Here is a 20,985-nt window from a genome sequence, read left to right as displayed (position 1 = left end):
AGGCACCGAACAGGAGCACGGAGAAGGGGGGATGTGATGGGTCACCGCTGTGCCCCCAAAAGCTGCAGAGTGGCTGGCAGGTCCCTACGGCCCCGGGCTGCCCGCATGGCCCCACAGACATCCCACTCCAGGAGGAGGTGGCTGCTCCGTGCCCTGCTGTGCAGAGCAGTCGGAGCTGCAGCAGTGCAGGCAGCAAAGCCACGAAGCACAGGAGCAGTAACGCCTTTCTCCGTGTGCCCTTCATTTCCTCCTCCAGCCCCTTTAGGGAAAGCCCCATGCCAAGCCCCATGGTGCCCTGGGCAGAGCCTGGCCATGTTTTTAGCCTGGCGTGGGGCAGGAGTGGGACACAGCGGAGGCAGCCTCGCATCCTGCACGGTGATGTCCCCGTGCCATTAGCAGGGCACCTTTTCTGCTATTTCCTGGCATTTTCTGGTGGCAGGCTCCCGTGACTGACACCGCGGCTGCCACACAACTCCCCGGGGCCATGGGAGCACCAGGATGGGAGGAGAGGAAGCAGGTGAGGGGACAGCAGCCGAGGCGTGCATCTTCCTGGGAGGGGGGACTTGGCCTCGGCCAGGCTGGCCACGAAGCCAAAGCTTTAACGTTTGCTTGGCAGCCCCCGCAAGGGGCTTAAGTCTGCAGTCTGCTGCCTGTCAGTGGCCTTTTGTGCTGGTGCTTTCGGGCTATGAGGGGATGAAAATGAACACAGAGAGAAAGTGATGGGGGAGGAGGGAAAAGAAAGGAGACAGAGACATCCCCCGTGGGCTGAGGCACTGCGCGGGCTGCTCCCACTCCTCAAATTCCCACCCAGCTTTCATCTTGGGAGGGATTTCCCACACTGCCGAGCTCCTCTACAGCCTGGGAAAAGCCCCAGGAGTCTGAGGGGACCCAGGAAAAACAGATAAATCCCTAAAGGAGAAAATCCAGGAGCACTCCAGCTCTTTGCCCCAGCACTGAAGGCAGGGGCAAATGCTCCAGCAGACCCCTCTGCCTCGCTGCTCTCGTTTGGGAGATGTCTTCTGCAGGACCTCAAGGGAGAGCACCCATGGGTGACACCATGGCTTGTCCCAGTCCTGGTTTCAGGGAGGAGGAGAGATGCCTGAGAGTTGACACCACCAAAAACTGAGCAAGACAACCCCAGGCTGGTTTGCAGAGTCCTGGCCTTGAAAGCGGAGCAGACGCGAGTCCCAGACGGCCCGGTCAATTCCAGCTAATAAAAAGGATATTTCACACATCAGGCACTTCGCAGACACGTTAATGAGAGCAAACAAAGGCTCTGCGATGCAGATTAGGGGATGCAGAAGAGCAGCTCCCAGGATGGGCACCGCTGGTCGCAGCCCACCCGGCTGGTCGCCGTGGCCAGCCCGGTCCCGGGGGGCACCCATGGGAGCACCCAAGGGACCACAGCCAGACCCTGCCCCATGGCAGCTCCGTGAGGCTGAAACAGCAGCGGGGAGGGGCAGGGTTCCCAAACCAGCCCCAAATGGTGGCACTGGAAGCACAGTGCCCTGCAGCGAGGGTGGGAGAAGGGTGCTGTGACCGCAAAAAGCTGCACTGCACAGGACCTATCTTGGCCCTAATTCATCCAGACTCATCCCTTGTCGGTCCATGGGATGGGAAAGGAAAGCAAACCCAGCGCCGTGTAACCCCAGCACGTAACGCAGCAGAGCAGAGGTGAAGCGCAGGATAAAGAGGGAAAATTCCTCCCTGATCCAGCCTGGGATCAGCGAGCGCTCCTCCTGCCCCGCACGGCTGCAGGAATAACCGCGCGGTGCCCAGCAGGGAGCAGAGGGGGCCGGAGCTGGGCAGTCCCAGGTTCAGGGGGATTTGGGGTTTGCATCCAACGCGCTCCTCCCTGTCTCAGCCCAGGCACTGGGAAGCAGCAACCCACGAGGCAAACAGGGCTCAGCATAAAAAAAGATTGGCAAACTACAGCACAAGTGGACTCTGAGCCAGGATCCTGCCTTTGCTTCAACTCCAGAGATATCCAGAGCTTCAAACTCTGCTAATGCCAGGTAAAAACTGAATCCTGCTACTTCCCCCATGGACTATCCAGAAAGGGAACCATCGCTAGAAGGGTTAATTTCTTTTTTTCCCTTCTTTCCTAAAGGAGAGATTTCATGCCATGCTGAATAAATAAAATAATGTGATATTACAAAAGACTGCAGCACAGTGTATTAGATAGCACAGCACCGTTGCAGGGCGTCTGTCAGCACCAATCACCATGACTGATGACTTATCAAGAATGGACCTGACATTTCCAAATGAGCTGTTTTGATAGAGTTGTCATTCAAAGGGGATCCGAAATAAAATAATAATAATAATAAAAGCACCGGATAGGAACAGGAAGGAAAAATGGGAAACATTTGCTGCCTTCGTCCCACCTATTTAAGGGCTCCCAGCTTGGCAGCGAGACGGGTTGGTGTACAGCACAGGCAGTTCAGCAGGGATGCACGCAGAGTCCATATGGCTGGGGAGAAACCGGCCGCATCCTGCCTCCAGAAGCAAAGCTTTGCTGAAGCACAGCCACAGCCTGAGCTTCCCTTCCAGATCCAGCACACAGCCAGGCTGCGGAGGGACAGGGCGACCCGGCGGGGCAGGGCTGGCATGCTAATTGACGCAGGGGTCGCGCAGCCCTGTCCTTCCCCTCAAAGGGCTTTTAAACCCCTCGGAATTTAGAGATAATTACACATCTACATGTTTTGTGAAAATAGCCAGCTGGGAAAGGCTTCGGCAAGTGTTTATCCCCCTGCCAGGGACTGAAGATGTTGACAGAGCAGCCCAGCCTGACCGCAGCGTGCTCCTCCAGGGCTGCTGCAGCTGCTCGGCATCAATCGGCACACCCGCGGCACGGTGCTACCCCCCCGTTGTGCTTGGGCTGCTCCCAGGGCAGGGGCAGCAGCAAGGGGCGATGCATGGGCAGAGCCTTGCAAAGCAGCCGAGCCCTTGGGATGGAGGGAAACGCACAGCTGCGTCCCCTCCGGGCACTCCAGCAGAGCCTCGCTGCTCGGGGAGCCTTCCCTCTCCTGCAGGACGGGGGGCTTGGAAATGCAGCCCCCCCAGGGCCAGAGGCAGCTGAGCATGGGGCAGGGCTGCGATCATGCTCCCAGCGAGCCCCTTTGCCCTGCAGCGAGCAGGAGCAGGGCTGTGGGTGCAACCCCCCCAGCGTGGGAGCATCCCCAGGGTGGGCACATCTGCAGCCAGAGCCCCCCTGTTCTTGCATGGCTGGGAGATTCGTGGGGGAAGAAACAGCCCGAGATCAAATCATCACCATTGTCAGGACTGACAAAATACTGTTTTCCAAAAAAAAACCCACAGAAAATCCCCCTCGCCTGACTGACTCCGGAGATATTCATCCATTCGAGACACGGAAGCACAGAGAGGGGCTGTTTTTGGAGGAACTTTCAGATGGGCCATTACGGGTTTAAAAGGACTGTAAAACAAATAAGCCTGCTGCTGGATACAGGCATGTGTGTGCATCCGTACGTGTGGTAAGGGAAGAGAGAAATTCAAAAGCAATTTTCAAGGAAAAACCTACTTGGGAATGACACGCCGAGTTCTTCCTCATACTGCAGAGCAAATAAAAGGACTTTGCCTTTCCAGTGCCCTCCTCTGGGGCAGGGAGGAGAGGGACGAGCTCCCCCTCACACCACCCAGGTGTTGGGGCCAGGCTCCCCCAAGGCTGCACACGCAGATTTACAGCCCGAGGCTCTCAGAAATGAAACCACCGCAGGGAAACGCTCCCAAAACTGCACAGGACAGGCTCACCGCTCCCCACAGCCACTCTGCCACCGAGATCCTCCCACCAGCTGCGAAATATCTGCCACGAGCCCCTCAGGGCTGGGAGTTAATGAGCTCAGAGCCCGACTTTCACATCTCCGACTTCGCAGCAAAGCGTCACCGCTCAGCACCCCCCACCGCCACCCAGCACCTGCCCAATTAAGCTCTTGGCTCCTGGGTGGCTCTGACGGGGTCTTCCTGGCCCCGATGAGCCCCCGTCATTAGCTGATTACCGCCCACAGCAGTGGTGTCACCTCTCCCCAAGCTGCCACTCATCACCTCGGTGGCAGCGGGAGCTCTGCCGATGACCCCGAGATGCGCAACGCCGATTCGGTCAAATTTGGGAAGGTTTTTGTGACCCTCCGTGGCTGAGCAGGGCTGGGCTGCTCCGGCTGGGGGCACGCTCACGGGAACAATGGGGTCGGATACCGGGGTCTGAGGGGGTGAGGGGGCAGCCTGCGGGTTGCAGACCCTGCGGTGCGTGCAAACACGGGGCGGGTGGTGGGTGGTGGGGGGCAGAGGGGATGCACGGTGCCGGGGATGCAGGAGGGAAAAGCAGGGAAAGTGGTGTCAAGGATACAGCCGGTGCCGGGCTTTGGGCCTTCCAGGAGAGATTTTAATTGTTTTTGGCTTCGGACAAGTCGGACTTTGACCTCAATTATGCAGGCAGCTAAATGAATCCGTGACTGAGCCCAAGGTGTCTGCAAGGCACGGTGCTTCTGACCCCAGGCGACGGCCATGGAGCGCGCTGGGGGCAGCGTCGCTGCTGGCTTTTCCCGAAAGAGCCTGAAGAAATGGGAAAGCATAAATCTGGTGGCAGGAGAGGCAGGGTCAGCAGGCCACTGCACGGAGCTGACAGCTTGGCAAGGGTGCTCGTGGTTTAAGCCCCAGCATGACGCTGCTGGCAGCACGCTGGGTGCTGCAGGAGGCTGACGAGCAGGACGTGATTTCACTTGAACCGGCCCAGAGAGCCATCGCGTGCTCGCCGCAAGTTCCTTGCCACCCCTCCACCCCAAACTGGAGATGGCGTTTTTCCCTGAGGCATTTGGTTACGTAGCTGTCACTTAATCTTCATCTCACTAACACGATCTTTTTCTGCTCTTCCCCTCCCTCCTGCCCCCAGCTCGCTGCTGCGGGTTTTAATAGGGAAAGGCTCCGGGGCTGCAGCATGCCGCAGGGGAGCCAAGGCCCGGCATAGGGCTCGAGGGCACGCTGAGCCTCAACCTCTCAGCCTTTTTATGAGCTTTGAAACCTGCTTTCTGCTTCATCCAGAGGGCACAGAAAGTCTGTTTTCCCTTTAAAGCAAAGCCACTAAAACTGATGCTCAGGCCGTATTCAGGTTTGGGCGATTACTTCTTGCAGGCAGCTCCTTCCCCCTGCAGCACCAGCTGGTGCTATTAAAGAGCTGCCCCCAGAAGAGGCTCAGCCTCCGTCAGGACGAAGGAGCCCTCTCCTCGGTGCTTGAGCTAAAATTTGCAGCCCCTTGGGGCCGGGAGCGGGGCAAGCTGCGTGTGGCAGAGCCGCCGCCAGCTCGGGAGCGCTTTGCCCTGCGCTGATCAGGAGATGCACAGAAGATGCAGAGCGGGAGGGGGCCGGGTTTCTCGGAGCTGAGCGATGCGACACGCAAGCAGACACAGCTCCCGAGGCTGCTGCAGCCTGGAGACAATTTGGGTGCCTGCTTTGCATCGAGGATGGAGGCGAGGGGAGCGCGGCTGCGTGCGCAGGTCAGCAGAAAGTAGCGGGGGAGTTTTGCAAAGTTCACCAAACTCGGTGATATTTCTCATCCAGACCCCACCGGGCATCACGCGACTTCCAGCCGAAGCTACACCACAAGCTCACTTGGTATTCAAGACCCAGCCACCTCCTTCTTCAATCTAAATTAAGTATTAAAGTGAAAGGCAATTCAGTGAGACGCCGAATTCATTAGGAAGCATGGCTAGATCTGAAAGGTGCTGTGGATGATAACACGGCGGGGATGTGGGGACAGGAGGGGGGGCCCAGACAGAGATGTACAAGCAGCAGTGAGTTAAAATCAGAAGGGGGAAAAATCAGTGCGTTATTTCAAATGAAGATTAAACGACAGCCCCCCGCTTCAAAGGGCAAGCGGGAGAGGCTAACAGGCTGTGACAAACCAGAATGCACGGACACAGGCAGCCAATTCCCTTTAAATAAAACTTTTATTGGCCATGATGTCTGAAAACAAGCAGCACACAATAAAAATTAATGTTTTCCCCTGCCTCCCCGGCACTCCCCAGCCCGGGAGGGCCTCGGCCGCTGGGCCCCCCTCGCCGTGTCCCCGCTGCAGTGGGGGGAGCGGTGGGGCCGTGGGAGGAGGAGCGAGACGGAATCACTTAGCCTTCATTAGGCCAAATTAAAATCAGAACTGAGATGACAATTACAATTTGTGACCGGCTAATTGTTCGCCTCAGAAGCTGATCATTGTGCAGATTGGGGAAATTAATTGTTGGCGATCCCAGGTGGGCCGGCGTCGAACCCTGCCGAAGACGCGGCGCCGCTGCAGGCGCTGCCGCCTGCTCGCCAGCCAGGAGCCACATCCTGCCCCGACGGGGGTCTCAAACCAGGCTGTGGACCCCCAGGGGTCTGCAGACCCCCAAAACCGTCTCTGTATTCTGACAGCCCACCCTGAGCAGCTGCAGGATAGCTCACTCCTGGTTTCAGCGCATGGTGTGGAGCGGAGCACCCATGGGACCTGCCACCTCCGCAGTGGGAGCACCCGAGCACCCACTGTCCTTGCCCCCCCAGGTGGCACGGTGGCTTTGCCCACAGATGTCCCTTCCAGCCACCAGGTGCCTTCCAATAGGACTGGGAGCGCTGTAGCTGGGGCCGAGCGCCGTGTCAGCCCAGCTCCCATCCGTCAAGCCCACCCCTTCAGAGCATCCTGCTCGAATTTATTTTCTCTCTTCTTTATCCCCAGGGTGCTTGGGTGCAGGGTGCTGTGAATGCTCGGGTATAATTATAGCTCCAATGGGGCTGCCAGAGAGGGGGAAGGTGCCAGATTTCAGCGGAAACGGAGACCTCCAGCTTCTGCCTTCTTCCACCCTCGGGCTTGCTGGCAGGCTCCCCGGGCACTGCGCTGCCTGCGTGGGCGCCGGCTCCCCGCGGAGCCCGGGCTGGCATCGGCCCCGCAGCCTGGGGAGCTCGGGCTGGGCAAGGAGAGGGCTCTCCCACTGGCAAGCCCCCCTTGCAATCTGCAGCGGGGTCCTTTGCAACCTGCTGCAGGCACCACGCTGGCAGAGGGGCCGCTTTTCCCTCTCCTCCTCCGTTCCCTTCTCCTCCTTTTCCCTCTCCTCCTCCTTCTCCCTCTCCTCCTCCTCCTCCTTCTCCTCTCTTGCAATACTTAAAGCATCCCTCATGGACCGCAGCTCCTCTCCGTGGAAACAGGGTCCCAGCCCAGCCCGGGGGGCCGTTTGCCCACGTATATCTGAGGCTCAAGCAGCTCCCGAAGCCCCGGCAGCCTGGGGGGAGCTGGCGGCACGGAGCGGGGAGCGCTGCGGCAGCGGCTGCCAGCGCCTGCCAGCAGCCGGGCACGGGGCTGCGCTAGCTCCTGGGGCTGTACACGCCTGTTGAGCTGCGACAACATGACAGCAAGAGTAGCTCATAATACACACAAGTGTGTGTTTGTGCCTTGCAGCGGTGTGCGCGCCGGAGAGACAGGTGCATGCCAGGAAATTATGATATACATTTCCGTGACACACCGTTTCCCTCTGTTGTAAGCCGCAGATACAGAAGACCCCACAGATTGTTAGGGATGGAGGAAACAAGGGCAGCCCACCGGGAGGAACGGGCTCGTTAACAATTTGGGACAAGATTTTCAAAGGGCTCATCTCCCGTGAGCCCGGCTGACTGATGCAGACAGCTCTGAAGCTCTGGACAGTGAGTCTTTGTGAAAAATCAAGCCAGTTCTGCACAGGAGCTGGGAGTGAAGAGGGATGCTCACATCTCTTCCATTTATTTCTGCATCCCTCTAATCAAATAAACAAGTAGCATGCCTAGAGCTGCAGCATGCAGGGAAAGGCTGCCTGAGCCTTCCTCTCCAAAGGCATTGAAGTCCCAAGAAAGTGCCCATCGCTCCGTGGCGCTCCCGGCTACTCGGACACCCCGGGGTCCCCAACCCACCGGGCACCTGCACAAAGGCTTTGCCCCCATCCAGCAGGCATCTTGTCCCTAAAACCTAGAGGCAGCTGCCCAGGGTGACCCTGTCCTGGTGAGCAGGGCTGCAGATGCTGCCTGTGCTGCATCAGCCCCAGTGACTTTCCCCAGCTGACTGGCATGGAACCAGAAGGAGCACGAGGGGCACGGACAGTGGGGCTGGCACGTATGCAGAGCACCTCACCCCATAAACCTCCCCCCTTCCTACCTGCACCAAGGCCAAGGGCAGCATGCTGCAGAGAGGGGATGCTCGGGGCAATTTCAAGGGCTTTTGAGCTCTGCCCCCCAAGTGGCACGAAGCAAACTGGTGGGGAAGCAAACCCAAGCTTTGGGCTCTGACAGGGACAGAGAGGAGGGCAGCCTCCTGGGGAGGACACGTCCCTGTCTTTGTGTTGGCCAAAAAATAACAGGTCCCTGGAATAAGGTGTCACCTCCCAGTTAAAGCACTGGGAAAGCAGCTCTCGGCAGCTGGGGTGCCGGGGCCAAGCGCTGCCCGCTGCCCCATCTCCCACCCTGGGCTTGCTTTGGGCAGAAATGCTCTCACTGCAGTGTTTTGATGCCAGTCCCTTCAGAGGGATGAATCGAGGCTCTTTAAATTTTCTTCAGAAGGGATGGGTGGGTGGGGAGGAACAGGTTATTAAACAAAGCTTAAAAAAAAAAAAAAAAAAAAAGGAAAGAATTCCTGAGTGTAATTAAAATCTAAACCGTGATGGGATGTCTGCTGTTATTTCTCTAGAGATGCCTGTTGTTGGAAACAATATTTCTTCAGCTAAGCAGCATTGCTGCAGGCAGGGAGTGCTGCCCAGGCAGCGCTGAGAGCAGAGGCAGGGACGGGAGGCCAGGGACGTGGCTCTGTCCCCGTGGTACCAGGCCCCCCCCAGCAAGGCTCACAGGGCTAGCAGAGCCCCCAGCAGCATGGGCTCCCCGGGACACTTGTTTTTGGGGTCTTCCAGCCTCCTCCCAGTGCTGGATCTGCAATGGGGCTGCTCAAACGCCCCAGACAGGAGGTGGTCGTGGATGCACGGCGAGCAGCATCACTGTCCCATAAGTACTCGGGCGTCTCAGCCGACACTGAACTGCCCCCTGCGAGCTTGCCCCTTGTTGTTTCCATCTTATTTGTGCCTCTGCTGGTGGATTAAGCTGCTCTTGCAGGAGGGAAGGGAGCCTGGAGGTCCCCAGGGGGCAGCCCCAAGGGCTTGTAGGGGCACAGACAGGGTTTAGGGCCCACAAGCAGGCTGCCTGGTGGGGAGGTGGCAACCCCTTGGGGTCACATCACACACGCACCATGGGGCCAGAGCAGCTGGGGCTGGAGCCCAGCCCTGCTCCGCTCGGTTTTCAGCAGGAGAAAGGTCAGGATGGCAACGCGACTGCTTATAAGTGCCGTGAAATCAGGTTAATTTCTAATTACGGGAAAGTCTCTCCCTGGTATCAAGCTGGCATGTCCTGGCCTCTATGGCCATGGGGCTGCGGAAATGCTGGGGTTCTGCAGCAGCTCCTGGGGGCCCCCGGACCCTGCAGGGTGGCCCTGGAGGTGCCCTAAGGACACGAGGCCCTCCCCAGCCCACCCTCGCAGGCTGGCAGAGGCTCCCCTGAGAAAAACAAAGCAAAAGCTGCTATGGGCTGGGGGCAACCCGGAAAACGATGGGAGCAACCCCCTGCCTCGGTGCTGCCGTAGCTTTTCACCGACCCTAGAAGCCTACAAGTATCCCTGGGATTTTATCTGCACACACAGATTTCTGCTCAGGGCGAACCATTTTGGCTAGTAATTGCAAAGCTGACGTTTTGGCAGCATTTTAGGACATGGCAGCCACAAAGAGCACGCTGGTGGCGTTATAGGTGGGACGTGAAGCTGCTCCCAGCCCTGCCGGCAGCTTTGTGCCCAGCCTCTGCTCACCCTCCAGATCCCACACGCAACACAGGCAGCAGCACCCCTCCAGGAAAGGGAGCCGAGCAGGGCTGTGGCTCTGAAGGAATTGTGCAGAATCGTTTAGAGCCACACTCTCACCTGCCGAAAAACCGCCTGAAAGCCCTGCATTGATCTCAGGAGCCAGGTACGGATTCAGCTGCCAGAAATTGGCCCCAGGTGAGGGCAAGAAGACTTTCCGAATCTCCAAAAAAGCCTCCAAGCGTTTGTCAAGGCAAACGCTGGCCAGCCCCGGGTCCAAGACGTGCTTTCAGGCAGACAGGGCCGGGCAGCCCTGCTGTAGGCGTTGCTGCTCCCTCTCCATCCCAACAAACTGCTCAGAGATGTCATGAGCAGCTAGGAAGTGCCTAAGCCACCCCAACAGACCCGGGTGAAGGATTGCTTTCGGTATTAAATAGGGATTAAAAAAAAAGAGAGCATCGATTTTTTCTCTCTGGGCTGAGTTTCACCAAGGGAAACCTTGGATGTCGTGCCAGCATGGCTGGAAATCCTAAGCAGGAGTCACACCCCAGAGCCCCGACAAACCCCATGTGCATGGGCCCCCTCTTGTTTCCCTGCTTTCTGCTGCCTCTGGCTCCTGCAAGAGCCGCTTCCCTCCACACCCCATGTGGCCGTACCCTCCTGGCCTCCTCTCAGCCTCCCCAGGGATAAAGGAAGCTGGGATTTGGGCCCCTGCCTCGTACAAAGGGTGGGCAGGGGGCTCCTGTCCCTGCTGCTCCCCACGAAGCTGTGCCCAAGTGGGGCAGCACCGGGGCAGCCCCCCCAGCCCGACCCCGGCTGCGGCACCGCACGGGATGCGCCCGCTCTTCGGGGCTGAGGGGAGGGAAGCCAACCTCCGACAGCCCCCCCCAAAAAAAGCTGTAGATTACTGCAAATGCCAATAAGTCATTAGGAATCCCAAGAAAAATGTGTGGTTGCCGTAGCAACTGCCATGCACGGCGTTCGGGGGATGCTTCACCCCTTCCGTGGGCACAGAGCAGCGCGGGGTGGGGTGGAGGAAAAGCCCCGCACGGTGCCCGGAGAAGCCACGGGAAGGGTTTCGGGAGGTGGTGGCGTCCTTCTGGGATTTGGGGGTGCTGAGCCCTGCCTGGGGAGCCACCAGCAGAGACCCCAGGGACACTTTCTAAGGGATGGGGACCAATGAGTCCCCCACGAACCACAGGACTCATTCTGCTGCCGGAGGGGACACAGGAGGGAAGAGCACGGGGATCCGAGGAGCATCCCAGTGGTTCCTTCCCTCATGTCCCCATGCTGACTGCAAAGACCCAGATTTCCAGGGCTGCCCCACACCCCCATGCTTGGGCAGGCACTGGGTGACCCCGGGGACAGGCCGTGCCCTGGTGGTGATGCTCTCCCACCCGTGCAGAGCTGCTGGACCATTCATCCAGCCTGGCGCAGCCTGGTGCCCAGCGGTGCCCAGCCTCCCGCACTGCTCCTTTTCCATTGCTCATTTTGACAAATGCTTTAGAAAAACTAATTCCCCGTTCTGCTTCTCCCCCCCCCTTTGTCTTTCCTGCCCCCTCCCTCACCCACAGCAACCCACCAGGTGCCCAGAACCACCCCTGTCCCCCTGGGTGCCGCCGGTGCGCCCACAGCAGCCAAATCCTGCTCCCGTCCCCCCCACGCCACACGTGCCGTGACAGCAAGCTGTCACCCAGCACTACAAGGCTCCCTGCCATCTCCATGCCACCGTATCAAGCCGTGAGATTGAGCTGAAGTGTTGGCTGTTGGCAGAGCAGGGGAAGTTGCTGCTCTCAAAATCCTCCCTAGGAAATGCAGCCCTCGGTGGCCCCACGCTGGGTCCCCCCCAACGCCGGCGGCGTGCCGCAGCTGCACATGGCTGGCGGAAATGTCACCCACTTTATCTTTAATTCACAAACACCGCCTCCCCCCTGGGATCTTGCTTCTTTTCCCTTTTTTTTTTTTTTTTTTTCCCCTTTTGGTTTATTCACAGGATCAGATCTCTTCCGAGCGTGTATTAGTGGCTCATCGCCTCTTCGTCATCCCTGCCTGCTGCGGAGGTGGGGGAGCCGCACCGGGGGGCAACCCTGGGGCAGCCGGGGGATTTTTAGGGGGATCAGTGCCTGGCTGAAGCAGGAGGGGGCTGAGGGGCTGCCTGGCCCCCAGCACAGCAGGGTGACACCCTGTCACCCCTCTGTCACCTGCTGTCACCCCTCTGCAGGGGGTGCAGGACTCAGCCCGGGGAAGGCAGTAGCTGCTTGGAGCCTCTCCGTTGCCTCCGGCTGCAAACTTCTCCCCGCTCCCCGCTGGGGTTTTTAAAACTCATTTAGCTCCCTAATTCCATTATTTACAGGCACTGCCCGAGGAGACCGTCTGCACCAAGGACACCGGGAAAAATGAAGATGGCCCCGAGCCCTGGGCAGGGTGGCTGGAGCGGCACCAGCCCCGCGTTGCGTCAGCCCCTGGTGGGGTGGGAGAGGGACACGGCTCCGTGGGGAGCAGCAGAGCCGCTCCGTGATGCTGAGCATCCACCCCCCTTTTCCCTTCCATGCACATCAGCAATTTTGCTGGAGGGAAACGACTCTGTCTGCACGCTGCTCCCGCTCTCCGTCTCCATTCAGCACCCATAAAAACGGAAATCAAGCAAAGTGCGATCTCAGGCTCCCCTGCAGCTTGGCGCGAGCTGAGCGAACAGCACTGCGGAGCCCCTGGGCTCCCCCCGGCCCCCCCGGCCCCCCGTGCTGCAGAGCGGCAGCAGTCGTGCTGCTGCCAACCCTGAGCAGAGATTCGGGCACGACAAGCGACGGCTCTCGGATGTAAACAGCCCCGCTTGTGTGGCTTCCATTAAAACCCGAGCACAGCAGCGAGAACACAGCATGGCCAAGCCGGGGACGGGCGAAGCAGCAAGGAGGGAGCCAACAAAATGCTAAAAAGCCCTAAAGATATCTGGAGTGTGGCTGGTCCTGCTTGACAGCTTGATGGAAAGGCAAGAAAAGAGAGGGGAATTCAGCAGGACACGGGGCAGCCCAGGGACAGGCACCAGGACAGCTCGGTGGGACAGCTCTCACATCCCACAGCATCCTGATGGAGCCAGCCCTGCTCATCAGCCCTTCGAATGCTTGACAAAGGGTCGGATCCTGCACGGTAATGCACGCGCGCCGCACAAACCCAGCCCTTTCAGAGCCCGACTGCCCAGCCTGGAGCAGCGGCAGCACGTAGGAGGAAGGAAAAGTGACTCAGAAATAGGAGCCGGTGAAAATTTTCCATGTCTCTAAAAGCACTTGCTGAAAAATGCAGCTTCGGATCAACTGCAGAGATTTGCAAATTCGGATCAGACGCTGCAAAGCCTCCCAGAGCAATGTGTCTGAAGGCCGAGCGGACTTCTGAAGTCAAGTCAGCGGCTTTGATTAGGCATTTCCAAACTATGTTTTGAACAGCTGAACCATTGAATTAAATTTAATTATCATGCTATGAAAGAGTGACGGACACCTAATTAAAATGCTTATTCCAGCATGAAACGAAGCGGTTCATTTTTTTGTAACATTTCACCACTAGAAAAACAAACAAAGCAACAAACAAACATTTCTTGTTCTGTTTTCAGGTGACTAGATGTTAGCTTTTTTTTCCCCCAGTTTTTCCAGCCCGTTGCTCTCTGGCCACGCAGGCCAGCTGGGACATGGGGAGAGGAGGTTCCCTGCGTTTTCTTCCCCCAAAACCAGAGGTGGAGTTAGCTCCGTCTGCCTCGGGGAAAGGCTGGTTGAAATGCAAAACCCCCTTTATGCTGATTACAAACTCCTGGCTGATGAAGGCTTTTAAATTCAAAGCAAGCATTAGGAAGTCTGGAAGAGGCACAGCGGCTTGTCTTCGTGCAAAGCAATTTTCCCAGCTTGAACCTGCAAACGGGCTCAGCTCCGCTTTGGTCACCAGGACGGACAAAGGCAGGCAGGCTCCGACCTCACACGCCAGGTTTGGTCCCAGAGTGGTTGTTTTATGGCTGGTTGTAAACGCCACAAAATACGGTTTTCTAATAGAGCCTGGGATAGGCTTTTAAATCCAACGGGTGGCTCTGGAGCCTGGAGGGGTCAGAAGATATCAGAGCATTTATAAGCTGCTGGAGGGGGAGGCTGGCATTAATTCTGAGTGGAGCTGGTGAATAATTTATCACAAGTAATTTATTGACTAAGTTTGTCTCTTTTGCCTGTCTGGGTGAAAAGCACCCCGGTGCAGAGAGCCAGCACAAGACTTAGGCACCACTTAAGTCCCAATTAAGCCCTTTGTGAATTGTCTGGGAACGGATCCCAATTTTCCCATATTTATTTGTTATTCAGAATTACACGCCAAGCAGAGCCGACACATAATTCCTGCTCTGCCTCGTGTTTGCAAACAGCTCGTGGGGAGCCCCCGCCGTGCGGACGTGAGCCATTTCGGGGGGCACTGGGGGCACTCGGGCCCCAACCCTCCCCGCCTGGGGCAGGGGCATTGGTGGGACCCCATATCCCATGCCAAGGGGATCCCATGCCCACCCCTGCCAGGCAGTAAATGGGGATAGGTCTGGGGGCTGCCACCCCCTGCCAAGTCCCTGCTGCTCCCAGGGCGATTTCTGGCATTTTCTGCCTTCCTAAACCCACCCCTTGGAACAGCCTTTTACAAACCCACTTTAAATATATTTATCACAAAATCTCTGCCGACAACCGCTGCCAAACCTGTGCATTTATTTCACCGTCTGTGAGCTGGCTGCTGTCCTGGGATGGGGTCAGTCCAGAATGAGGGGAAGGGCCTGGAAAGGACATGCTTGGGGACATGTGCAAGAGCCCCACAGGATGCAGAAGGTGGCCAGGGCATGGCCAGGGGTCACCTGGAAAAGCTCTGCTTGCAAAGCTGAGTGCATCAACAAACGAAGCCTAAACTCGAACCCAAACCCAAAAAGGCCATCTCCCTTTTTAAGAGCAAGTTCTAAACTCATCTAATTTTAATGTTTTTCCATTCCCAATGCATTCCCAGCAAGCAGGAGGGAGCACTCCTGCTGCAATCCTCCTCCTCGAGGCTCTGGCAGCCAGGGCTGGGCTGAGAGCTGCAGCTCGCGCTGCAGAGCACAGGCGAAGGCATTTCCCTGGGAACAAACATCCCATTTCCAGGAGGAGAACCCGAGGCTTGGGTGCTTCCCCATCGCGCTGAGCTGAGGAAGGGAAGCCACCGGGTGCCTCGCACCTCTCCGTGCCTCCTGGCAAAGAGGGGTGGCGGTGAGCTCCTGCTTGCAAGGACCCCGCGGGGACCCTGGTCCATCCTTTCTGCCCTTTAGGAAATCTGCCTTGTGCAGACGGGAATTTTGTCTTTTAGGACAAGCTCCCCAGAAGAGAAGAGGCATTAGTGAGCAGAGTCAGTCCCAAAGGTGTTTTAGGAGTTGCGTTCAGATGCTGAGAATAAAGAATGGGAGAGAGCCCTGTGCTGGCCCTCTGCGCTAGGAGAGGTTCTGATGGTGACGGCTCACCTTCCAGGTGCCCACCTGCACTCAGCTCGGGACCTTCCCAGCACAGCACAGCCCTGAACAGAGCCAGAAATTCAGCATCCCATCCCCAGACAGCGGCGATGGCTGCGGCGAGGAGCGAGGACGAACCATCTGCTGCCGGGAGCCAGCACGGCTCTGCAAAGCAGACGGGGCCGTGGTGGGATGGAGCCGCCGATGCTCTGCCCCGTGGCGGGCACCGGTGTCTTTGTGGCCCCTGCTGAGGCTCAGGGGGGCTCCCCGGCCCCCCACCAGGTGATGCTGCAGCCCTAAACAGGGCGCTGCTGGGGGGAGATTTCCCAGCCCAAAGGCCTAACGAGGTGGAATGGGTTTGGTGGGATCCTGCCGAACTCCCCCCATTTCCCTGCCCCAAAAGGATTTTGCGTGCTCTTTGATGGGTGTTGCCGCAGCTCTGCCCCAGCTGCTGGTGCTGAGCTCCTTGCTTTACACTGCAGGAGTTAAAAAAGATCCCACACAGCCGAAGGGGTTTAAAACGGCCAAGGAGCAGGGCCTTGTCACTGGATTTGGCCCCGTCCTGCTCTGCATGGCCATTTATGCCAGCACCCAGTGGGTGCCAAGCCCCTGCTTCCCATAGGGGACCTGGTGCAGCAGCACCCAGCTCTGCACCAGGGAAAGGGACTCAGCGGTGCTGGGAAGAGCTGTGTGCACTGCAAAGGGGCTGAATCACAGGGACCAGGGACCCCTGCCAGGACAGGAGCTGGTGACGGTGTCCCATGTCCCAGACCTGACCACTGGTGACCGATGGGCACCCACGAGAGAAGTCCCACGGCAGGGGCAGGCAGCTTGCCAGGAAACTTGCACCGACCCCGCAGCTACACAGGGCTGGGGCTTTTAGGGGCAGAAATAAAAGAAGAAACGTTTCCCAGCCTTGCCACGAGCTTTGGCTGCATGCAGGCTGCAGGAACAGGGCTGCTCAGCCACAGAACAACAGCAGGGGCTGGGTCCTGGCTCAGCACCGGGGCAGGATGAGACGGGCAGGGTCAGCGCGCAGCCACGGGGCTGACCACGGTGCAGGGGTCCCGGCACGCAGCCCCGGGGAGCCCTGACCCCCACCGCTCCCCGCGGAGCACAGAGCAGCAGCGGCTGCAGGAAGGGTTAGGAAGGGTTGAGGTAAACATGAAAACAGCACAGGGATCATTAAAATGGCACCATCGGCTTCTCCCGCGCGGCCGAGCTGGCAGAGCAGCCCCAAGCCCTCTCAGCTCCCCCAGGGGCCATCCCCGTGGCTCGGGGGCCGGACGCCCCCCCAAGCCAGCACCCGCTTCCCCTGGGTCAGGGGGCTGCAGCCCCCAGGGTGCGGCCAGCAGCTGATCCCCTGCTCTCCTGCCCCGCCAGCAGCAGGGAGGCGATGGGCAGCGGCTCCGTCTGCTCGGTCCAGGGCTGTGCCCCCCAGCCCCGAGCCCCCCCCCGCCCATCGGGCGCAGACCCACTGCCCAGGGGTCACAGCAGCTGCCCCCCCGGTTTGCTTTCCCATCACTTTTTGCCTCTCCACCCCTGGGCAAGCTGCCCTGCCCCTTGGGTGGGTTGTGCCGGGCACCGGGGGAGGGGGGCAAAACTGGGTTGGGAAGGATGGGGAAGACCAAAGGATGAGGCTGGTTCATTTGGTACGGCCTTTTCTCTGCACCTAAATTTGCTCCTTTAAGGTTTTCTACAGGGCTTGGGCACAGAGGGGTTAATGCGTTGGAAGCGCTGCTCCCGGCTGGATCGCATCCTGCCAGCATCCCTGCGCAGGGCTGGATTTCGGTCTCAGCGGCACCAGCACAGCCCCACTGCATGGCCGCGGGGCTCAGCACGGTCACCCCGCGTCCCCTTCGGTGCCCGGGTGAGGATCAGCCCGATCCCGGGGGAGTTTCCAAGGCAGGACGGGGAATCCAGCTCCCGCCATCGGTGCCGAGGGAAATCTCCTTTCCCTGGCCCTCCTGATGTGCCCCTTGTCCCCCTCCTGACCAGGCACCCGCAAGGCACAGATGCTGCAATCATTCCCTATTTTCACCCGCTTTTCCTTCTTTTATTTTTAAGTGCACCATTCACCATCCATGCCAAGGACTAAAGAGAAAGCAAAGCTCTGGAAGGAAGGGAATAAAAAAAAAAAAACAACAAACAGCAAAGCAGCCAGCACTGGGTGCCAAAGCCCCCATCATAGGAGCCCCCCCAGATCCATGACCACCCGAAAATGCCGGTAACGGGGCCGGAGCCCCACTTACCCTTGGGCTCTCCTCCCGTCCCCCAGCGCCGTGAGCATCCGTCTGCCTGCTCCCCGCTGCGGCCGCCCGCTCATCTGGCTCCCGCGAGCCCCCACCAGCAGACAAAGGGCTGGAGCCGTGCTGGACCCGTCGAAGCGGGGTCCTTGTCCTCGTCCCGTGGGGACGGGGCCCAGGGCCAGCAGGCCACCCCCTGCCACGCTCGCCCTCAGCTCCCGGCCCGGAGGCAGCGGGGAGAAGCAGCCATCCTCCCCTCGCACGGCTCCGCTGCGGCCGCACGCACACCGCTCCCCGCTGCTGCCTCCTCCTCCTCCTCCTCCTCCTCCTCCTCCTCCCTTCTTCTCCCCTCCCTTTCTCCGTCCTCCTCCTCCTCCTCCTCACTCGAGTCTTGTCTCCACGGCGTGCCACCCACCTGAGCCAGCTCCTGCCAGCCCCGCGCTTAACTCCTGCGGCTCTGGCAGGCACCGCGCCACCGGCCACCACCCGCGGGCACCAAGGTGACGTGGGGACGGCCACCCCTGGCACCCCCCCAGGGTGATGGTCCCCAGGCCCCACGACATGGGGTCACTGTGGGGTGTTTCACCCACAGAACTGCCTGGCAATGTGCTGGGAAGGGGGTGGACTCGTGGCCCCAATCCCCCCCTGCACCCAAAGGGTTTTTTTCTCCTTCCAGAGCCATCTGGCTGCTGACATCGACCCCGTCCCCAGGCTGCCCACGGTGACACCGCGGATGCCCCGTGGGGTTTGTGGTAGAGGAATAAGGCCCTAGGGGAAGAATGGCAGATTTACCACACCCCAAGGACCCTTATAGGGCAGGATTGCAACCAAGCCAAACTTTCCCCTTCTTTAACCCACTTTAATCCAGTCTTAATTTTGATAGAATTGCAAAGGCATATTTCTGGTGGTAAACAACTGCAGGAGCCTGATGGCCAGGTCCGAGAGACCGACTGCAGTCAGCCAGGGGGAACCGGGCTCCTGCAGATCCAGGCACAGACGCGTGCTCCAACCGAGGGATGGGAACCCACCTGGTGCTGAGACAACCCCAGCTGCTGCTGTTTGCTTGCCAGCAGTCGCTCCCCCCAAAATGCTTTTCCCAACTGATGTCAGAGCCCTGCAGACGCTTCGTGCCCCCGGGGTGACAGTGGCCGTTCGATCTCCTTCTCGTGTGTATATTCGTTCGCCTTCGGCGGTGGGCTGGACCACGGGGCTGGAGAACAGCCGCGCGCACAAGCGCCAGCGCCGGCGAGGGAGAAGAGGCGAGATCGGAGTGACCTGATTTAATTGGCAGGACTTCAATCCCATCAACTGCCTGCCCATGTGCCCAAACCAAATGGGTGATGTTCTGGCATGTTGGCCCCCGTTCAGCAAAGCATTTAAGCTGATAGTTAATGGGAGCACACGCTTAATGTCAGCCGCACTTAAACGCTTCACAGCATGGGCTGAGAGTCCAAGCTGCAACGTCCCCTCACGGCCTTTTAAATAACGAGGGGTGACACAGGAGGCCGAATCCAAACACGGGGGCAGGCAAGGCCGTGCCTCCTGATTCTGCAAAAACCCCGTAAGCACCCTATGAAGCACTCCAGGTGTTCGTGTCTCCTCTATCAGCGGGGGGAGAGCTCCTCCCCTGCCACGCTGTGCGCCCCTCGGTGCTCAGGGACCCACGGGTCCCACACCGCAGGGACAGCTCCTCGTGCCAGGCCAGTGCAAAGGGTTCGGTGCATCCTCATGGACGTAGGATGCAGATGGGTTGCTGTGAGCAGGAAGGAAGAGCTTACCCTGCCCTTTCCGTGGTGCGGGAGGTGCCCCAAGGCCACGCCGCGCTCCTGCAGGGAGCAGCCGGCCTCTCGGAGGGCTCTCCAGGCGCAGGCTCTCACTCGGTACTTGATGGTGGCTCTTGACCCGTCTGCCCCAGGGCTTAATCTCCTGGCTCGGCCACGTGGCGCTGATGGAGAGGCTCGCTTCAGCTGCAGGGAGAGGGAGACATTTGCTGCCCTATCCCCGTGGCACTGAGTGGCTGCTCCTGCCCTCAGTGGGGTCCCTCCGCAGCACCCCGAGGTCCCCAGGGACAGCAGAGGCCGGTGTCAGGGCACCCCATGCCCCAAAACATGGGCCTGGGGGAGATTGGGCTGCAGCAGCTCCCCCCCAGCAGCATCGATCAGAGCAGCTGATGCTGCAGAGACCTTGCTCGGGGCTGGACCGACAAGCGAATGCCATAGAAACAGCTGAACCCAAATGAACCGCGCAGGGCTTTAATCCAAGGCTGTGTGGAAGCCTGCACAGCACCGTGAGGCCCAGGTTATTTAATCACCTCTCGTCACAACTCCGGGGGGGGGCGGTCCAAGGGCTGCCTGGCCTTAGCAGTAATTGAGTTTCTCCTCCTCTGCTGCAGGTTCCCTGCACGGCCCCAGGCAGGTCACTTAATTATGACCCCCTCCCCATTTGCATGATTGGGACACCGATGCCACCTCGCTCCCGGTGACGTGGGGCACTCACTGCCTCGCAGAGGGCAGCGATGCTGACCCACCGTGGCAGCACGCCCCATACGCTTTGGGTGCAGGAGAAGCATTTTTAGGACTAGGTTTCCAGGTGAGCTGCCTGCACTGCCAGCGAGGCAAGGGGATGGAAGCAGGCGCCTGCCCTGCTCCAGACGCAGCCGGGGAGGGAGAAGCCGCCCCGGGTGGCCTCGAGCCCTCTCTGTCTAACACCTTGCTGCTAAACACGCTCCTCCCGTGCGCCGAGGCAGCCTGCTGCGGATGATGACTAATGCGTGTCACTCTCGAGATGCTATCTTCAGGCGGATGAGTACAGCCTGATCCAGGTTTTAATTGTGTGGGATTTTAGCCGAGATGGCACTAATTTATTTTCTCTGCTGCTTCAGCAGTTCTCCTGCCTCTCCTGCACTTGAAGTCACCTGGAACGTATTCCCCCGGTGCAAGGGGTTAAAACTTTTCATGCCGGAGCAGCAGCCTGCAGTCTCGATGATTTTTTAAAAACCTGTAGCCAGTTACACGTGCAGGGTTGTAAGGAGCCGCACGTCCCCTTCTTATCCCTTAAGACACAACATTAGCTCCTTGGGGAGGAGCACTAAGGCGATCTTACAGAGCAGCAGCGGATTTGGAGGGCTAAGCTTGAGCAAGCCATCCTCAAGCACGCCTTAGCAGCAACAGATCTGGAAAAGAGGATGCCACTGCCTCTGCCTCCCCTCCCGATCAGCTCGGGCTTGCCAAGCCTCATCCATGGAGGACAATCCTTGCAAAGGCTCTGTGTAGGTGCTCGGCACGGCTCGTTGCTGAGGGACCTGGGGCTCAAAGCACAGAGCAATGTTTACCCACACCTCCCGTTCCAGCAAGGGGTAATGATGACCCCGAAACCCCATGAAACCATTGCACCAGGCGCATTTCTGCTCCACCCACACCTTCAGCAGC

At 59.0% G+C, this 20,985-nt stretch overlaps 1 protein-coding gene across 1 annotated transcript in view; it reads right to left on the bottom strand.

Annotated features, from left to right (window-relative positions):
* The window catches only part of LRRN2 (leucine rich repeat neuronal 2), a 34,563-nt gene extending 14,083 nt beyond the window's left edge, over positions 1-20,480 (bottom strand). Inside the window, exon 1 of the mRNA XM_083812583.1 lies at positions 17,564-20,480. The gene's annotated coding sequence lies outside the window, so the exon portion shown is untranslated. The remainder of the gene's footprint in view (positions 1-17,563) is intronic.
* Positions 20,481-20,985: the final 505 nt, after the last annotated feature.

Source organism: Anser anser (assembly GCF_964211835.1).
Source record: "Anser anser genome assembly, chromosome: 27".
Lineage (NCBI taxonomy): Eukaryota > Metazoa > Chordata > Aves > Anseriformes > Anatidae > Anser > Anser anser.
This window is presented reverse-complemented; position numbering and strand designations above follow the sequence as displayed.